Genomic DNA, 19817 nt, shown 5'->3' with positions numbered 1-19817 from the left:
ACTTGTACATATTCAATACTAATGATATCTAATAAAATTCATGGAAATCCATGTTTATTGAGTCCTTACTTCTTGCCAGGTATAGTGCCAAGCACCTGTATCATTTAGTCTTCACAGTAACCTCATGCAATAGCTATTATTTATTATAGTGCCCATCGGACAGATGAGGAAACTAAAGTTTAAACAATTTACTGAACTTGACAAGACATATAGCTGGTAAGAGAGAGAGTCAGTTGTTGAGACCACGTAGTATGGATCTAGAATCCATTGCATCTATCATGCAGAATGAAGTTGAAAATGCTATAAGTAACATCAGTATTTATGACCAGACTTGCATTGCAACTGCATACATTTGGGGAAAATCTCACAGAATAAAACCAAATATTTTGGTCTAAATTCTTATCTCTCTAATTCAGATGTTTGAATTGCCAACTGTAAGTTTGGGAAAGTAAAGCATTTACAAAATTTATGCTCACAAGTATAACCCAATACTTGTAGACAATTTTCCCAAGATCAGGGGAAGGGTGACAAAGACTTTCCACTTGACCAAACTTCACTCAAGTTCCTCTGAGTAATCCTTTCAATTACACCTTAACTTTAGCCTATAAAAACTGCAAATTTCAGCACAAATGATTTTATCCACCCTCCACTCTAAGAGAATCAAGCGAGCATTAGTATAATTTCTAACAGGTCAAGGCCACATCCCTAAGATGTTGACCACACTCCCTTAAGTTCCTCCCTGAGGAAGCTCAACACTGCCAAAAGAAAGTACTGTTTGTTCCAACCAAAACCTGACTGTAGGCCACCAACCTCCCTTTTCTTAGAGCATTTACTTTAGAAAACTTGCAGTTGTAAATCCTTTTTCTGTCTCTGAGATGTATCTTCTACAACCCAAGAATGTCTTTCTCAAGGGCCTGTGAGCCATATCCTTGAAATGCAATCATCAAGAACGATAGGGTCCCTGTCTGCCCGTCTCTGTGGGAGGGTAGGAGCCTAAGGGGCCAACTAGCAAAAAGAGGTGGCCTAATCACATGGACTAAGCACCTTGCTCTCCAAAAAGGCTCCATACTTTTGTTTCAGTGGAGGTGAACTCCACTTTAAACTAAAGTGTCTCTCTCCTACTTCAGTAGAAGAAATCTACTGTTTTGCTGTTTTTTTTTTTTTTTTTTTTTTTTTTTGCAGTACGCGGGCCTCTCACTGTTGTGGCCTCTCCCATTGCGGAGCACAGGCTCCGGACGCGGAGGCTCAGTGGCCATGGCTCACGGGCCCAGGGGCTCCGCGGCAAGTGGGATCTTCCCGGACCGGGGCACGAACCCATGTCCCCTGCATTGGCAGGCGGACTCTCAACCACTGCGCCACCAGGGAAGCCCTGTTTTGCTGTTTTTAACAAGTGTTCCGTCAAAAATGTTTCTTTTACAGGAGTAGGGGAATTTAAATAATCACATTAAATCCTAGAAACTTAATGAAAAAGAAATTGTAATGACTATAACTAAAGTCAAAATAGTTTGATGCAAATTTAACTGCCTATAACTATGTCCAATAAAGAAAGAAAAATAAAAGTGCTAGCTTGACAATGGTTCTGTGTCATCTGCATATGCACAATTTTTTTCTTAAGTATGTTACTGAAATGGAGGTCTCTCTGGAAGGGATTCTTTATATTATGACTTTTAAGAATACAAATTCTTGGGCTTCCCTGGTGGCGCAGTGGTTGAGAGTCCGCCTGCCGATGCAGGGCACATGGGTTCGTGCCCCGGTCTGGGAAGATCCCACATGCCCCGCGGCTGGGCCCGTGAGCCATGGCCGCTGAGCCTGCGCGTCCGGAGCCTGTGCTCCGCAACGGGAGAGGCCACAGCAGTGAGTGGCCCGCGTACCGCAAAAAAAAAAAAAAAAAAAAAAAAAAGAATACAAACTCTTATAGATGGATAACAAATTGTCTTAAGATAAATTACAGATGTTATATTTTTACAAAAGTGTTACAACAATGACTATAAAAATTGTTATAATTCTCCAAAATGTACAGAACTGGCTACAGTGAAAAATATAGTTATCAAAATAAATTTTATTTTAGAAATTAAAAAAATTCAATTCCAAAAGAGGCAAATGGAAAATAAAAGACAAAAAAAATTATTGAAAAGCATACTAAGTCAAAAATATGGTTAATTATATTTGTAAAGTAGTAGATAAGATATAAAGTTTGTAAATAACATAATATTCCATATTGTGAAATGAAACAGGATTCAAGACACAATTATAGACTCTAGCAAATGAAAACTATCAGATAGAAAGGGATATTACCTTTATTTTTCCTTGTTTTTATTGCTCTTAATCAAATACCATACATCATAAACTAGGTAAGAGAATGAATGAAAAATCCACATGTAGTATATGATAAAACCAGCATAACTCTCATATTGTATATTAAAATTAATATGAGTTTAATAGTATGAATATATAAGTATTAATATGAGCTTAATGGCTTTTACAGTAGAGAAAATCATTAGTACAGCTCTAGATATTATATCCTGCTCATATACACTATAAAACTGTCACTCTCAACACATATTGAATTTATGGTAAAACATTATTTTATTGGGAAAAAAGTGGTGCTTCACCAGAGTACCCATAAATGTTCAACTGTGGCAGCCTTCTCTCCACTTTTCAATATGATTTTTTTTCAGTATGATTTTGAATTGAGAAAAATAACCTGTTAAAATTTCAGATGAACCATTTGCAATAGTAATATATTCAAAGATGCCAAATAATGTATTATTAGGAAGAGTGATCGTTCCATAGAGTCGAAATTTATTGCTGCATCATTTTTCTGAGTGGAAAGTGCTAAGCCCCTAGTCAGAGGATGAGATACTAAATGCAATCAAGTGGGGGACCCGCCAGAGTAAGAGAACCACCGCACCCTCAAGTTGATAGTTTTAGCCAAATACTGCCTCTGAATGGCTCTGCCAAGGAACACAATGGCAATGATAACATCCAGGCAATGTAAAGCAGTACAATTTTCAGGGAATGTTTTCTTTATTATAAAACAGAGTTGCTCTTCAATTGTTACAGTCTGGTTTCTTTTAAACAAGCATTTTAATCTCAGTTCTATAGTCCAAACATACAACTTAAAACTTAGAACATTATTTCTTTAATGCAGAGGCTTTTAAACTTACATTATTACAGCAAGAAGCTGTACGCACATCCTGAGCAAACAGTAGGTGCTTAATGAAAGGAAATGGAATGAAAAAGTGTAAACTGCACTTGCTTCAGCAATGTTTTAAAAGCAAAACTTGGAACATATGATTTAACAATTGAATTTTATGACAGTCTGTTGAGATGCAGAAATAATTTCCCCTAAATCTAGTCTGAACTCACTTCCACTTCCTTTCATATGTTCATTCCTTGTATCTGCCTATTTTAGGGAAGATCATAATATTGTTTATCATTTGGAGTATACTTTATTCTTTGAGGTAATGGGTAATTTCCCGTTTTTTAATTAATGTTGAAAAGTAATTTAACTGAGAGAATATTCAGAAAAATAGGATAATTTGCCAAAAAAAAAGTGATTATAATAATATTATCCAAACAAAACCACTCAACACTGCGGTGCATTTTCTTCTGGTACTTTTTAAGGTGCATCCTGGCTTTCGACATTGATAATAAAAGTATTTGTACACTTTTACACCGTAATCTTCATATTATATTTTACAAACATTTTCCCATGTTGCTATTTGATCTTCACAACAATTTGTTAACTGCTAATCAATATTTATTGCATATTCATGAATAACAGCCAAATAAATAACTGTAATTTACTTAATTGTTCAATTACATAACAAATCTATGAAGGCCCTCTGAGCCTTCTCTAGTCTAAGTAAAAATGTTCTCTCCATACATTCCTCATGGACATGATTTAGTTCCCCATTTTCCTAATAGTTGCTTTTTTCCTGAATGCAGCCTACATTCCACATCTCTCTTAAAGTATAAGAACAAGAATAGAACACAATTATCCTGGAGTGATAAAACAGTATAAAACAGAATAGTATCATAATTGCCCTTAGTCTATTTCAATGGTTAAAGTTTAATTTACATAAGAACTGCATAGGGATTTTTTTTTTAATGCAGATTTTTGGGCCCCAACCTTAGAGGTTCCGTTTCAGTGAATAACTTGTTGGGTCCTGGCATGTACACTTTAAAAACCTTACAGGTGGCGCTTCCCTGGTGGCGCAGTGGTTGAGAATCTGCCTGCTAATACAGGGGACACGGGTTCGAGCCCTGGTCTGGGAGGATCCCACATGCCGCGGAGCAACTAGGCCCGTGAGCCACAACTACTGAGCCTGCGTGTCTGGAGCCTGTGCTCCGCAACAAGAGAGGCCGCGATAGTGAGAGGCCCACACACCGCGACGAAGAGTGGCCCCCGCTTGCCACAACTAGAGAAAGCCCTCGCACAGAAATGAATACCCAACACAGCCAATAAATAAATAAATTAATTAATTAAAAACACACAAAAAAACAAACTGAGTTGCCCAAATTAAAAAAAAAACCTTACAGGTGATTCTGATGCCATCGGCCACACTCTGCAAATACTGACCCAGGTAATATATTTATATTAAAGTGGCCAAAAATTGTCATTGCCTTTTTAACAGTCACATCAAATGGTCGACTTACACTGAGCTTACTGGTGCATAAACCCTGTAACATCTTGTTTGCTGAATCCAGCTGTATCTTCCTTATTCTTTACTTGTGCAGCTCATTACTGTGGCCCAAGTAGAGAACTCTTTGTGTACCCTTATTAATTTTCATCTTCTTACACTGGCACTTCCTTTTAGTCTGAGGGTATTTTATAAATCTTTATTCTGTTACTTAACTTTGCACAATCCATAAATTTGATAAACAAGCCTTCTATCTTTATCCAAATCACAGACCAAAACATTGTACCACAAGAGCCAAAAGGGTAGAAGCATAATCATTACTGTGTTTTACAAATGGAATGTTTTACATTCCAGCTAGATTATTTTTATCTCAGAGAAATATACTGTCATCTTTGGAACATCATTATTTACTTCTAGAGAGACTAAAATAAAAACAGTATTCCTACAATGTATTTTGGTTTAATGTACATAGCAAAATTTTCTTGAGATATTACAATAATTTGACCTGTAATGAATATTTATCAAAAAATCTCTTTTTTAACCTTTAAAATTTCTGCTTTATACCCTTTGATACAATAAACCAAACAAATGCACTGTCTGTGATGTCTCAGTTCTAAAATCCTTAAATCCTTTACCATTAAAAAATTAAAATATTAACACTCAAAATATTATTTGATTACAGATTTCATTCATCTAATCTGCTTTATACAGAAGAAATATGTTAAATAACCATTTCTGTTAGGTTACTCTTACGGTTCAATAGATTTGCATTATTAACATTTCATGAGGAAAAAGCAATAGAACCTCAAGGGCTATCAAATCATCTCCTACCACTGTCCATTCAAGAAGTTGTGAAATTCTCTTCCCATGGATTTCATTATGGCACTTTTTTCACTTTCTCCATTCCTACTTTTTTTATTACTCCTTCTCTATCTCTGACTTCACTTACTTGGAACTCTGTTACATTTTACAGACCCCCAGGATTTACTGGCCCTGGGCTTCTGCCCTCAACCCTTTTTATCATATTATGTGTTCTGTATGTTTAAGTTTCAACCAAGTAATACATCTTGATCATTCCCAAATCTATAACTACAACTGACATTTAACTCCTAAACTCCAAATTCCTACATTCAACTTCCTACTGAACTTCTCTACCTGGAGGTACTGCAGGCACCTTAAACTCAGTATGTCCCAAAGTGAATATGTTATCTGTTCCTTCTCTTTTATTCCCCATTATTATCCTAATTCTCCTACTTCCATTAACCAATGGCACCATAACCCAACTAGTAAACTATTCTAATAACCTATACATTATTCTAAACTCCTCTCTTTCTCTCTCATTTGTTACATCCAACTCGTTACTGAGTACGTTGAATCTGCCTCCAACTTCTTTGTTGAATTTAATTCATCTTCTCCATTCTTGACCCGCAATATTTAAGGACTTCTTTATCAAACTCTGTTTCCAATTTCAGCTTCTCCTAGCCTTCCCTCATGCCAGAGTAATTACAGTGGGTATAGTCTCAAGTCAGGGAGTCTGATTCCTCCAGTTCCGTTTTTCTCCCTCAAGACTGCTTTGATTATTCGGGGTCTTTTGTGTCTCCCTACAAATTTTAAGATGATTTGTTCTAGTCCCATAAAAAATGCCATTGATAATTTGATAGGGATTACATTGAATCTGTAGATTGTTTGGGGGTAGTTAGTATAGTCATTTTCACAATATTGATTCTTCCAATCCAAGAACATGGCATATCTCTCCATCTGTTGGTATCATCTTTAATTTCTTTCATCAGTGGCTTACAGTTTTCTGCATACAGGTCTTTTGTCTCCCTAGGTAAGTTTATTCCTAGGTATTTTATTCTTTTTGTTGTAATAGTAAACGGGATTGTTTCCTTAATTTCTCTTTCTGATCTTTCACTGTTTGATATTACGTGGGGCTGGGAGGTCTCTGGTGGACCAATGTCCTGAACTCGGCTTTCCCACCTCAGCGGCTCAGGCTTGACACCCGGCCAGAGCACCAAGACCCTGTCAGCCACATGGCTTAAACCGCTCATCAAGAGAGTTAACAGGCAAGCCACAGACTAAGCTGTAACAGGCACAGAAACTGAGTGGACACTGAGTAATATCCTCCTTCTTGGGCCTTACTGCTGTCTGAGCTCATCACTTCCTCCAACCTGTACAAAACTGCCAGTGGAGGAGTTCTAGGGATAAAGCATGACTCTCTCGGTACAAACAAAGGACCATGAGGCTGGCAATGGGCACGGATAAGAACATAGGCTCTGAAGTAAGACTACCTGGGTTCAAATCTTCGTGTGAACTTGGTAAAATACTTAACTTCTTTGTGCTGCCTGACCCCCTGTGCTGAGCCCAGCCCAGCGTCGCCGGTCACCAGATTGAGTGGAGCCGAGTCCAAGATGGCAACTCCGGCCCCGCCCACTCCGCACTCCCTACCCCCTCACGTGGCAAGCTGGCACCCTACGGCCGGCTAAAAATCTATAATAAGATTTAAATTTTAAGTTTCAGTTGAAGAACAAAACATATTCCAACTGCTATGTCTCTTAACTACTCACACATGTGAGGGAGTGAACACATAAAAAGCTGAAGAAAGCTTTTGGAACCAACTGTCTGTATGCCTTGGAGTCATGACACTGTTGAGGGGCTGAAAATGTTTTCCTCTTCACCCTGAATCAACAGAAAACCTTCACCCTACAGTTTGTGGACCAAAAAAAAAAAAAAAAGAATACTGCTGTCTGATTGACAACTGAGTAGACTGGCCAGTTGGGGACATACATAGCCAAGTTAAAGATAGTTGACTGCTGCACTGCACCGATCCCAAATTTTATTGGAACACGAATGGAAAAGAGGTGGGCTGTGTGTGATAAAGATGTGGTGTAGGTTCATCTTAGGTGCTGACCAAGAGGAATATCTGGGAAGGCTACAGACCTCAGCAGGAAGACTTGAGAAGACCCAGCGAATGCCTTGAGGCTGGGGGAGGAGGCTGGAATAAGCTAAAATGGAGCTATTTTGCCCAGTGATGTAAACCACAGGTGAAAGGTTTCACTAAGGGGCAGGTAAGTGCTATCTCTGAAGGAGTCTGTGGACCATCACCACAATACCAGTGAAGTAAACATCTACTGCTCCCCTTTCCTCTCTTCCCTCCCTGAACTCTCTAATCATGAGGATCCAAAACCAAGTTAGCAAGATGTTGAAAATATATATAAAAGTGCATGGCAGAGAAAGAAAGAAGAAAACAAACCACAACTTCCAGCCTGCCACTGGGACACACTAGGAGATAGAGGAGATATGGAGAAGAAAGCCACTACTTTAAAATAAATTTAGAGTTTTAGATTATTATTGGACACATTAATTACTGAGAGGAAGGCCTTTTACCTTCTGAAGGTGATCCAAAGGGTCACAAGATATATATTACATTTCATGGAGACCCTGAGGAACAAGAGCTCCATACTCTTAAAACAAAACTAGGAAGTAAGGTTGATTTATGATCGCATTATATAAATAGTGCTTGTTTATTTAATCCTTACAACTATTAAATCATTACCTTAACAGTTAATGTACAGAATTAGCTATATAAATAAACAAGGAAGCCAAATACGTTTAACCTTCTTCAATAAAGGCAAACACAAATATATATCATATAGTTAATATAGGCAGAGCTTATCAAATTTAAGGGTGGTTGAGTCCAAAACCCACGCCCTTTACATGACTGCACTGGAAAATGCATATACACATGGCCTATTTTGCTTTGTCATCATGTCAAAGAAGAAGTTTTGTAAAGAAATTCAAAAGAGGGTGGACTGGTTTCACAAGTTAAAAACACAGGCTATCTAAACTCAATTAATCCTGAAAGGAACGGAAGTGGAAAAAAGCCCCACAGTTTCTCAATTGCTCCCTTCTGGTGGTTCACAGTTGTATATTGAACCCATCATGAGTAATAATACTTCACAAGCAATATTCTTAAGTTTCAGGACCAAAAAAAGTGCTTTAGGAAACATGATGTGAAATACTGATTCAACTAGTGTATTTTTCAACTCAATTATAGTACTACACAGCTCTTTCAACTTTTAAGGAAATTTACATTTTGCTGCACCCCTCTTTCTCACACAATCCTATTCATTTCAGTTTTATTCTCCACTAGATTTCTGTTTCAATTCAATAATTTCAGCATTTCTATTTTGAGAAATTATAGATAATTAATTACTCTGTCCTAACAGATTGATTTAAATTATTACAGAAAATGGGATTCAAAGTTTTTAATGTGCACTAGGGGAAAAAAATCACATTGGCAGTAATTATTAGTAATTAAATGCTTTTAAAATTAGGAAGATAAATACAGTGCTATCCTGCCAGTCACATTCCTCAGAGTCACAAAGGAAGACACTTTAAGAGACTGCTTAAGGGAATGGAAGTTTACTGTAAAGAAACAGAGGTAATTCTACTGAAGGAGAATGATTCCAATCACATGCATGGAGGCTGTAAGCACTGCAGGCTCCTGGGAAAGCTGCTCTAATTTCCACAGGAGCTGGACGATCCATCCGTTATTTTGCACTTACTTCCCATTTACAAAGAGAGGAATGTGTATGGGAACTCACATAATTGGTTTGATTTAGCACTACACTCTAGAGGGCAGGTTAGACCGCCTTTTCAGAAATGGCCACATTCCCTTTGCACAGTACATACAGGGTTTCCTTTCAGTTTCAGGCTGGTGAATGTCAGTATGCCTGTATTGCAGCTGGAGTTTCCCATAAGGAAGCAAACTGGAATCTAAGCCAAAAAGTATGAGGATAGGGAATTAGGGGAGAAGATGGGATGGGTTGAGGCCCTGTTCCTAAAAATGCATTTATGCAAATGAAAGGTGCTGGGAGACGTTCTCCACAGGTCTCTCACATTTCTGTAAATCTTGTGAGCAGAGGTACTTTTTCTCAGACTATCTTTTTAAAGATGTCTGTACAGGCAATATCCTTAGAAGATAAAGAAGTGTCTCCCTCCAGAACAATAGGCAGGCATGCTTATTGTTCAGCATAAAATATTTGGTTTCCATTAATACAGGGTTCCCCTCAGTACAGGGTTCCCCTCCTGTAATGGAACTCACTGTGCAAACAGGTATCATCTGGCCTTCTTCATACCACACTGAGGGAACTGCGGTTTGGAGAACCGCTATTGCCATGAGTAAAAAGGCCCTTAGTCTCTGACCCCGGAGCCTGTGTCTTCTGTCAGTAACCAGAAACAAATGGCAAGCCTATTTGCCATTTGTTAGCTTGCAAACAGGATCAAATCTCAGCCTGGTCAGACTCTGTCACAATTCTTAGGAGAAGGTTGCAAAGATCAGTAAATGTTTTCATAGAATATTCATTCACTCTTCAATATATAAACCAAGCACCATGTTAGACCTCACAGTGTAGAATAGTGAAATGGCTGAATGTTTTCTTGCCATACAGAGTAAGACTCAAATTCTGATTCTGTCATTTATTTGTTGTCTCAACTTCCTTACCTACGGAATGGATATTTTTAAAAAATCTACACAGCAGTGTACACCATGTATACAAATATCTAATACAGTATCTGTCATACACTCATCAATCGATAACTATTATTACTGTTATTAGTCATAATACAAACATATATTAAATATATGATATTATACCTTATTAGTATATGTCAGTTTGGAGATGAATTTTCTTTTTCAGGTTACCATGGTAACATAATGCAACAAAAATGGGAACAGGGAAGGGGATGACAAATACCACTGTCTTTCCTCCTCCTTCTCTTCCTAATATTCTTTCTTTTTTCCTTTTTTGTTGGGCCACTTCTACAAGAAGGTGTCTTTTTTTTTGGTCCATAGTTTCCCAACCTAAGATGACTCCTTAATATTTTCACCATGGTAGAGTTCCTAGCCTTTGTCACAGACTGGACTAAAGGATTGTCCTCATGGTGTCAACCCATTTTCTGACATGCTAATATTTCATTTCTGCAAAACCAATCATATTGGACAGGCATTCTGTCCAACTTGGTCATAAAGAAGCTATATAAGGCCAATTACTTCATTTTTCATTCCAGTATCTTTGTTATGTGCTTTCAACTCTGCTGCATGTACCTAGCTTTTTAAACAACAGATATGCTAATCATTCATTTTTATAGCATTATATTTTGTATGTATCATAATATTTTGTGAATGAAAACAAACATTTCCACATGGAAACCTGAAAATACATTTTAAAAGGTTACTGCAGTCTGCTAAGAAAAAGTCTATTAACAGTGAGTTTTTTAAGAGATGAGGGTGGCAAAAATGCTAAAACTAACAGTAGGGTGACACTTTGGACTAAAACTATAGCTATTTATTTCATTTAAGTACTCCCACTCTCCATTTTCTTAGTCATTTCCTGCTCCTCGCCTGGAATACCTCTTTAACACCTTAGTAAAATTAGACCCATTCTTAAATACTTAAATAGAGCCTTTTCTTGCCACCACCATCACCTTGATAACTGAGCCCAGCTGGTGAATATCATTTCCCCTTTCTCTATACACCCATTTTACATTCTCAGGCAATTAATAATATTCTTCCTTGTAATTAGCTGTAGACGTGTAATATCTCCCTCTGTTACATTGTAAATCACACTGAGAAGAAGGTTTACAGTTTATGTTTTATGACTTACAGTAGCAAGGAGTCAGCAGTATTCATAGACTGTGTCCTAAGTGAAGAGCATTACCTTATAAATAATAAAGCAATAGGGAGCCAGAACTAATAATGATACTTACACTAATCTTTATAGAGAATTTACTTTGAGCCAGGCATTATGCTATGCGCTTTACCTGCATTTTCATTTGATATTCACAACAACCCTTTGAGATTACCAATATTATTATTCCCATTTTAGAGTTAAAGAAAGGGAGGCTTAGCATAGGTAAATAATTTCCCTTCAGGTCATACAGCAAGTTGGAGATAAAGTGAGGTTAAGAGCCCAGGCCATTAAGTTCTTTTGTCAAAATATAAGAATACAGACACAAGAAGGACCTTTAAGATGGCGGAAGAGTAAGACGCGGAGATCACCTTCCTCCCCACAGATACATCAGAAATACACCTACATGTGGAACAACTTCTACAGAACACCAACTACTGAACGCTGGCAGAAGACCTCAGACCTCCCAAAAGGCAAGAAACTCCCCAAGTACCTGGGTAGAGCAAAAGAAAAAAGAATAAACAGAGACAAAAAATAGGGACGGTACCTGCACCAGTGGGAGGGAGCCGTGAAGGAGGAAAGCTTTCCACACACTAGAAGCCCCTTCGCGGGCGGAGACTGCGGGTGGCGGAGCGGGGGAGCTTCGCAGCCGCGGAGGAGAGCACAGCAACAGGGGTGCGGACGGCAAAGCGGAGAGATTCCGGCACAGAGGACGGGTGCCGACCGGCACTCACCAGCCCGAGAGGCTCGTGTGCTCACCCGCCGGGGCGGGCGGGGTTAGGAGTTGAGGCTCCGGCTTCGGTCGGAGGGCAGGGAGAGGACTGGGGTTGGCAGCGTGAACACAGCTTGAAGGGGTCAGTGCGCCACAGCTAGCCGAGAGGGAGCCCGGGAAAAAGTCTGGAGCTGCCGAAGAGACAAGAGACTTTTTCTTGTCTCTTTGTTTCCTGGTGCGTGAGGAGAGGGGATTCAGAGCGCCGCTTAAAGTAGTTCCAGAAATGGGCGCAAGCCGCGGCTATCAGCGCGGACCCCGGGGACGGGCATGAGACGCTAAGGCGGCTGCTGCTGCCGCCACCAAGAAGCCTGTGTGCGAGCACAGGTCACTCCCCACACCTCCCCTCCCGGGAGCCTGTGCAGCCCGCCACTGCCAGGGTCCCGTGATCCAGGGACAACTTACCCGGAAACCACACGGCGCGCCTCAGGCTGGTACAACGGCACACTGGCCTCTTCCGCCGCAAGCTCGCCCCGCCCTCCGAGCCCCTCCCTCCCCCCCACCGGACCCCACCCCGCCCCCGGCCTGAGTGAGCCAGAGCCCCCAAATCAGCTGCTCCTTTAACCCCGCCCTCTCTGAGCGAAAAACACACGCCCTCAGGCGACCTACACGCAGAGGCGGGGCTAAATCCAAAGCTGAACCCCGGGAGCTGTGCTGAACAAAGAAGAGAAAGGGAAATCTCTCCCAACAACCTCAGGAGCAACAGATTAAATCTCCACAATCAACTTGATATACGCTGCATCTGAGGAATACCTGAATAGACAAGGAAATCATCCCAAACTGAGGCGGTGGACTTTGGGAGCAACGATATATATATTTTTTCTCCATTTTCTCTTTTTGTGAATGTGTATGCTTCTCTGTTGTGATTTTGTCTGTATAGCTTTGCTTTTACCATCTGTCCTAGGGTTCTGTGTCCATTTTTTGTATTTTGGGGTTTTTTTAAGTATAGATATTAGCACTTGTTATCATTGGTGGATTTGTTTGTTGTTTTGGTTGCTCTCTTCTTTCTTTCTTACTTTTTTTATAACTTAAATTTTTTTTAATTTTTAATAATTTTTATAATTAATAATTATTATCTTTTCAATAACTTTCTTCTATCTTTTTTTTTTATCTTATTCTATCTTATTTTTTTCCTTCATCCTTTCTTTTTTTCTCCCTTGTATTCTGAGCTGTGTGGATGACAGGGTCTTGGTGCTCCACCCAGGTGTCAGGGTTGTGCCTCTGATGTGGGAGAGCCAACTTCAGGACACTGGTCCACAAGACGCCTCCCAGCTCCACGTAATATCAAATGGTGAAAATCTCCCAGAGATCTCCATCTCAATGCCAAGACCCAGCTCTACTCAACGACCAGCAAGCTACAGTGCTGGACACCCTATGCCAAACACGAGCAAGACAGGAACACAACCCCACCCATTAGCAGAGAGGCTGCCGAAAATCATAATAAGTCCACAGACACCCCCAAAAACACACCACCAGACGTGGACCAGCCCACCAGAAAGACAAGATCCAGCCTCATCCACCAGAACACAGGCACAACCAACCTTAGCCACTGGGGGCAGACACCAAAAATAACAGGAATTAGGAACCTGCAGCCTGCCAAAAGGAGACCCCAAACACAGTAAGTTAAGCAAAATGAGAAGACAGAAAAACACAGCAGATGAAGGAGCAAGGTAAAACCCACCAGACCATACAAATGAAGAGGAAATAGGCAGTCTACCTGAAAAAGAATTCAGAATAATGATAGTAAAGATGATCCAAAATCTTGGAAATAGAATGGAGAAAATACAAGAAACATTTAACAAGGACTTAGAAGAACAAAAGAGCAAACAAACAATGATGAACAACACAATAAATGAAATTAAAAATTCCCTAGAAGGAATCAATAGCAGAATAACAGGCAGAAGAACGGATAAGTGACCTGGAAGATAAAACAGTGGAAATAACTACTGCAGAGAAGAATAAAGAAAAAAGAATGGGGCTTCCCTGGTGGCACAGTGGTTGGGGGTCTGCCTGCCGATGCAGGGGACACGGGTTCGGGCCCTGGTCTGGGGGGATCCCACATGCCGTGGAGCGGCTGGGCCTGTGGGCCACGGCTGCTGAGTATGCGCGTCTGGAGCCTGTGCTCCACCACAGGAGAGGCCGCGATGGTGAGAGGCCTGCGCGCTGCGATGAAGAGTGTCCCCCACTTGCCGCAGCTGGAGGAAGCCCTCGCGCAGAGACGAAGACCCAACACAGCCAAAAATAAATAAATTAATAAAAAAAAAAAGAAAAAAGAATGAAAAGAATTGAGGACAGTCTCAGAGCCCTCTGGGACAACATTCAAGGCACCAACATTCAAATTTTAAGGGTCCCAGAAGAAGAAGAGAAACAGGGTCTGAGAAAATATTTGAAGAGATTATAGTTGAAAACTTCCCTAACATGAGAAAGGAAATAGTCAATCAAGTCCAGGAAGCACAGAGAGTCCCATACAGGATAAATCCAAGGAGAATCATGCCAAGACACATATTAATCAAACTGTCAAAAATTAAATACAAAAAAAATATTAAAAGCAGCAAGGGAAAAGCAACGAATAACATACAAGGGAATCCCCATAAGGTTAACAGCTGATCTTTCAGCAGAAACTCTGCAAACCAGAAGGGAGTGATAGGACATATTTAAAGGCATGAAAGGGAAAAACCAACAACCAACATTACTCTACCCAGCAAGGATCTCATTCAGATTCTATGGAGAAATTAAAACCTTTAGAGACAAGCAAAAGTTAAGAGAATTCAGCACCACCAAACCAGCTTTACAACAAATGCTAAAGGAATTTCTCTAGGCAGGGGACACAAGAGAAGGAAAACACCTACAGCAACAAACCCAAAACAATTAAGAAAATGGTAATAGGAACATACATATCAATAATTACCTTAAATGTAAATGGATTAAATGCTTCAACCAAAAGACACAGATACAAAACAAGATACAAAAACAAGACCCGTATGTATGCTGTCTACAAGAGCATATGTACTTCAGACCTAGGGACACATACAGATTGAAAGTGAGGGGATGGAAAAAGATATTCCATGCAAATGGAAATCAAAAGAAAGCTGGAGTAGCAATTCTCATATCAGACAAAATAGACTTTAAAATAAAGACTATTACAAGAGACAAAGAAGGACACTACATAATGATCAAGGGATCAATCCAAGAAGAAGATATAACAATTGTAAATATTTAAGCACCCAACATAGGAACACCTCAATACATAAGGCAAATGCTAACAGCCATAAAAGGGGAAATCGACAGTAACACAATCATACTAGGGGACTTTAACACCCCACTTTCACCAAAGAACAGATCATGCAAAATGAAAATAAATAAGGAAACACAAGCTTTAAATGATACATTAAACAAGATGGACTTAACTGATATTTATAGGGCATTCCATGCAAAAACAACAGAATACACTTTCTTCTCAAGTGCTCATGGAACATTCTCCAGGATAGCTCATATCTTGGGTCACAAATCGAGTCTTGGTAAATTTAAGAATACTGAAATCGTATAAAGTATCTTTTCAGACCACAACGCTATGAGACTAGAAATAAATTACAGGGGAAAAAAGGTAAAAAAAAAAAAAAACACATGGAGGCTAAACAATACAATACTAAATAACCAAGAGGTCACTGAAGAAATCAAAGAGGAAATCAAAAAACACCTAGAAACAAATGACAATGAAAACACGATGACCCAAAACCTATGGGATGCAGCAAAAGCAGTTCTAAGAGGGAATTTTATAGCAATACAATCCTATCTCAAGAAGCAAGAAGAATCTCAAAGGAACAACCTAACCTTACACCCAAAACAATTAGAGAAAGAAGAACAAAAAATCCCCAGAGTTAGCAGAAGGAAAGAAATCATAAAGATCAGATCAGAAATAAATGAAAAAGAAAGGAAGGAAACCATAGCAGAGATCAATAAAACTAAAAGCTGGTTCTTTGAGAAGATAAACAAAATTGATAAAGCATTAGACAGACTCAACAAGAAAAACAGGGGGAAGACTCAAAGCAATAGAATTAGAAATGAAAAGGGAGAAGTAACAACTGACACTGCAGAAATACAAAGGAACATGAGAGATTACTACAAGCAACTCTATGCCAATAAAATGGACAACCTGGAAGAAATGGACAAATCTTAGAAAAGCTCAACCTTCCAAGACTGAACCAGGACGAAATAGAAAATATGAACAGACCAATCACAAGCACTGAAATTGAGACTGTGATTAAAAATCCTCCAACAAACAAAAGCCCAGGACCAGATGGCTTCACAGGCGAATTCTATCAAACATTTAGAGAAGAGGTAACACATATCCTTCTCAAACTCTTCAAAAATATAGCAGAGGGAGGAACAATTCCAAACTCATTCTAGAGGCCACCATCACCCTGATACCAAAACCAAAGATGTCATAAAAAAAGAAAACTACAGGCCAGTATAACTGATGAATATAGATGCAAAAACCCTCAACAAAATACTAGCAAACCGAATCTAACAGCACATTAAAGGGATCATACACCATGATCAAGTGGGGTTTATCCCAGGAATGTAATGACTCTTCAATATACACAAATTAATCAATGTGATAAACCATATTAACAAACTGAAGGATAAAAACCATATGATCATCTCAATAGATGCAGAAAAAGCTTTCGACAAAATTCAACACCCCTTTGTGATAAAAACCCTCCAGTAAGTAGGCATAAAGGGAAATTACCGCAACATAATAACGTCCATATATGACAAACCCACAGCCAACATCATTTCAACGGTGAAAATCTGAAACCATTTCCACTAAGATCCGGAACAAGACAAGCTTGCCGACTCTCATCACTGTTATTCAACATAGCTTTGGAAGTTTTAGCCACAGCAATCAGAGAAGAAAAAGAAATAAAAGGAATCCAAATTGGAAAAGAAGAAGTAAAACTGTCACTGTTTGCAGATGGCATGATACTATTATACATACAAATCCCAAAGATGCTACCAGAAAACTACTAGAGATAATCAATGAATTTGGTAAAGTAGCAAGAAACAAAATTAATGCACAGAAATCTGTTGCATTCCTATACACTAATGATAAAAAATCTGAAAGAGACATTAAGGAAACAATCCCATTTACCACTGCAACAAAAAGAATAAAATACCTAGGAATAAAGCTACCTAAGGAGACGAAAGACCTGTATGCAGAAAACTATAAGACACTGATGAAAGAAATTACAGATGATACAAACAGATGGAGAGATATACCATGTATTTGGATTGGAAGAATCAACACTGTGAAAATGACTACACTACCCCAGGCAATCTACATATTCAATGTAATCCCTATCAAACTACCAATGGCATTTTTCACAGAACTAGAACAAAAAATTTCACAATTTGCATGGAAACACAAAGACCCCAAATAGCCAAAGCAATCTTGAGAAAGAAAACCAGAGCTGGAGGAATCAGGCTCCCTGACTTCAGACTATACTACAAAGGTACAGTAATCAAGACAGTGTGGTGTTGGCTCAAAAACAAATATAGATGAGTGAAACTGGATAGAAAGCACAGAGATGAACCCACACATGTATGGTCACCTTATCTTTGATAAGGAGGCAAGATATAAAATGGAGAAAAGACAGTCTCTTCAATAAGTGGTGCTGGGAAAACTGGACAGCTACATGTAAAAGAATGAAATTAGAACACTTCATAACACCATACCCAAAAATAAACTCAAAATGGATTAAAGACCTAAATGTAAAGCCAGACACTATAAAACTCTTAGAGGAAAATTTAGGAAGAACACCCTTTGACATAAATCACAGCAATATCCTTTTTGACCCACCTCCTAGAAAAATGGAAATAAAAACAAAAATAAACAAATGGGACATAATAAAACTTAAAAGCTTTTGCACAGCAAAGGGGACTATAAAGAGGATGAAAAGACAACCCTCAGAATGGAGAAAATATTTACAAATGAAGCAAGTGACAAAGGATTAATCTCAAAAATATACAAGCAGCTCATGCAGCTCAATATCAAAAAAAATCAAGCAACCCAATCCAAAAATGGGCAGAAGACCTAAAAAGACATTTCTCCAAAGAAGATATACAGATTGCCAACAAACACATGAAAGGATACTCAACATCACTAATCATTAGAGAAATGAAAATCAAAACTACAATGAGGTATTACCTCATACCGGTGAGAATGGCCATAATCAAAAAATGTACAAACAGTAAATGCTGGAGAGGGTGTGGAGAAAAGGGAACCCTCTTGCACTGTTGGTGGGAATGTAAATTGATACAGCCACTATGGAGAACAGTATGGAGGTTCCTTAAAAAATTAAAATTAGAACTACCTTATGACCCAGCAAGCCCAAGACTGGGCATATACCCTGAGAAAACCATAATTCAAAAAGAGTCATGTACCGCAGTGTTTATTGCTGCACTATTTTCAATAGCCAGGACATGGAAGCAACCTAAGTGTCCATCGACAGATGAATGGATAAAGAAGATGTGTCACATATACACAATGGAATATTACTCAGCCATAAAAAGAAACAAAATTGCGTTATTTGTAGTGAGGTGGATGGACCTAGAGTCTGTCATACAGAGTGAAGTAAGTCAGAAAGAGAAAGACAAATACCCTATGCTAACACATATATATGGAATTTAAGGAAAAAAATGTCATGAAGAACCTAGGGGTAAGACGGGAATAAAGACACAGACCTACTAGAGAATGGACTTGAGGATATGGGGAGGGGGAAGGGTAAGCTGTGACAAAGTGAGAGAGTGGCATTGACATATATACACTACCAAATGTAAAATAGCTAGCTAGTGGGAAGCAGCTGCATAGCACAGGGAGATCAGCTCGGTGCTCTGTGACCACCTAGAGGGGTGGGATAGGGAGGGTGGGAGGGAGACGCAAGAGGGAGGGGATATGGGGATATATGTATACATATAGATGATTCACTTTGTTGTACAGCAGAAACTAACACACCATTGTAAAGCAATTATACTCCAATAAAGATGTTAAAAAAATAAAAATATAAAATAAAATAAATAACAGATCTTAAAAAAAAGAATACAGACACCATTAGAAATTTACCACCACGCCTATTTATGAAGAGAGCTCTAAAGAATGTTTCCAGTCCATTAAATATTCTGTAATTGTATGAATGACAAATGTAAAGGTTTACATAGTTACTCACTTGACATAAATGTTTTCTTATTGCTTTGACACCTAAAAATATATTTTTTAATTCACAAATTATGCATGATGATTTAAAAAGTATCATTAAACGTGGTAAAGATGACAGGTTTCCAACAGTGTACAATTAACCCCATGAATACTTTATTAGACCTTTATGGGATAATAAAAATTATCATGGCTTTGGGAACACCATAATACATCTTATATAGACTAACGAAATTTTCTTCTGTGTTAAGTCCAGTGGAGTAATAGAAGGTGATCTATATAATTCATTTTGACACGAGAATATTATTTTTTTTGCATTTTCACAAAGTACTGATCAAGAAACTTGTTAAAGAATAGGTTCAATGTCCCTATGAAGACGACATAACTTAAATGGCTCAATTTGATTCTACAAGGGTATGTTAGGTGGTGCTTTGAAGAAAAGAAACCTTAACTTGATAATAATTTAAATATCAGTTCTCAATCAAATGTCATCATAT

At 38.7% G+C, this 19817-nt stretch overlaps 1 protein-coding gene across 1 annotated transcript in view; it reads right to left on the bottom strand.

Annotated features, from left to right (window-relative positions):
- Positions 1–19817, bottom strand: part of IL1RAPL1 (interleukin 1 receptor accessory protein like 1) — a gene marked incomplete at both ends in the record, with an annotated part of 1110009 nt that overhangs the window by 721927 nt on the left and 368265 nt on the right. The gene's annotated exons all lie outside the window — the stretch shown is intronic.

This window comes from Leucopleurus acutus, assembly GCF_964270905.1.
Source record: "Leucopleurus acutus genome assembly, chromosome: X".
Taxonomy (NCBI): Eukaryota; Metazoa; Chordata; class Mammalia; order Artiodactyla; family Delphinidae; genus Leucopleurus; species Leucopleurus acutus.
Note: the sequence above shows the minus strand (reverse complement) of the source record. Positions and strands in the feature narration are given on the sequence as shown.